This window comes from Tupaia chinensis, unplaced genomic scaffold, assembly GCF_000334495.1.
Source record: "Tupaia chinensis unplaced genomic scaffold, TupChi_1.0 Scaffold000296_1, whole genome shotgun sequence".
NCBI lineage: Eukaryota > Metazoa > Chordata > Mammalia > Scandentia > Tupaiidae > Tupaia > Tupaia belangeri.
Genome location: NW_006159784.1, coordinates 1,263,508 through 1,265,417, shown reverse-complemented (window position 1 = coordinate 1,265,417; position 1,910 = coordinate 1,263,508). Strand labels below are relative to the sequence as shown.

General features: G+C 37.7%; 1 protein-coding gene and 1 non-coding gene across 2 annotated transcripts in view; both read left to right on the top strand.

Moving 5' to 3' along the window:
* ACTR3 (actin related protein 3) overlaps window positions 1-1,910 on the top strand; it is a 54,788-nt gene that overhangs the window by 20,554 nt on the left and 32,324 nt on the right. The window lies entirely within an intron of this gene.
* On the top strand, window positions 703-806 carry LOC114008182 (U6 spliceosomal RNA). The gene has a single exon (XR_003549742.1). It is a non-coding gene; the product is annotated as a U6 spliceosomal RNA (small nuclear RNA).

The window sequence follows — 1,910 nt, the reverse complement described above, 5'->3', positions numbered from 1 at the left end:
CGGGTCAACGCCTCTAACTGTGGTCAACTACATGGGAATCCAGTAACATAGCCATTACACCTACTGCTGGTCCCGCCCCCATTTTTTTTTAAGAGAGTTTCTTTCTTTTTTTTTTTTTGTTATAGGGCACATGTACTCGCAGGGAGACAGAAAGAGACAGCAAGAGAGGAAGCAAGAAATCACCCTCACGTGGTTGGCCATGCTGCAGTCCCTTCTCCTTTGTTCTCCTCTGGGGATCTCGGGCATGCATGCACACACACACTGTGTGAGTTTAAGCTACTGGGTCCAGGACTCAACTACAATTGACTACATACGATTCCAGTGATGTAAACATTACACCATCTGCTGGTCTCATGCCTGAAATTATTTTCAAGCCACCAGGTCCAGGATTCAAACTGTAGTTGGCCATGTGGGAATCTTGCACTGGCCTTAATTTATTATTAATTATTACAGTGTCTCTCCTCCCCACCCCCATCCATGGTTTCCCTTTACATGGTTTCAGTTAACCGCGGTCAACCATCATCTGAAAACAGGTGAGTATGGTACAATAAAATATTTTGAGTGAGAGACAGACAGACCACCTTCACTTATATTACACTGTTGTTCTCTTTTAATATTATTGTTTATCTCTTTCTGTGTCTAATATATCAATTAAATTTTTAGCATAGGTATGTTTAAGGGATCTTTAAGAAGTTCATGGAAGTGCTCGCTTCAGTAGCACATATACTAAAATTGGAATGAAACAGAGATTAGCATGGCCCCTGCGCAAGGATGACATGCAAATTAATGAAGCATTCCATGTTTTTAATCCACACTCTATGGTAAAGATCGAAATATTGGAGGACATAAAAGCAGTGAAAATAGTTAATAAGGATAAGACAGTGTGGAATGGGGCAGGCGAAGAGTATAGAGAAAGATAGCAAGAGAATAGAGAGGCATGACATTAGTAGGACACCGATATGGCTTATTACCTGTTGATGATGATGTGTATAGTATTCTCAGCTGGATTGGTCTGAGAAGTATTTCCTGTTGGATAAAGTCTTTTTATAAGCAAAATGAGAAAAAGTCATTGACAGTTTAAAAAAGTAATTGGAACAATAATAATGATGATGATCGGGAAAAATAATGAAAAGCTATGGGATGATGAAATGGGGATTTTAATGTCTGTATTGACTGATATGCATGGTATTCCTTCTGGAAAGTGAAATGTAATACTCTGTAAAGTTATATGTGATTCAGTGTAATGTTAACAAGATTATGATGATAATAAAAAAAAAGTTCATGGGAAAGACTTATGAAAATACCATGAATTGATTTCAGAACTGTTTGTATGTCGATATTTACTTTAATTCCATTTTCCCATGAACTTTTTGAAGTATGCTTGTATGTATAGAAAAATGTTAGTATGTCTAGGTTTAGTACTGTTCTCAGTTTGATTCCAAGGGCATTTTATAAGATGTCCCCATGATAAGGGGGAACTACAATACCACCTATTTGTATAGTTTCCTTCTTGAGATCCTCTTATTGTATCTCATTTTTTGTCAGACTTTAGTTTTTATAATTTAACTGCCTCAGTTTTTTAATTTGCTCAGTTTTCTATGTACCTACCACTAGATCATCTTAACCTTTAAACATAGTTGTAGAACTCTTCTAAATAAGAGTTTTTTTTTTTTTAAATCAGAGCAGGTAGTTTAGCTACTGAAGGCTTTATGTATGGAAATATTCTATCCCTAGACTTTTCTTTCTTCTTTTTTTTTTTTTAGAGGTTTTTCACTGTAGGGCGCGTGCGCTCGCCAGACAGACAGAGAGAGACATAGAGACAGAAAGTGAGAAATCACCCCCCAGGGCGGATGGTCATGCCGCAATCCCTTCTCCTCCATTCTCCTCTCAGGATCTTGGGCACGCACGCA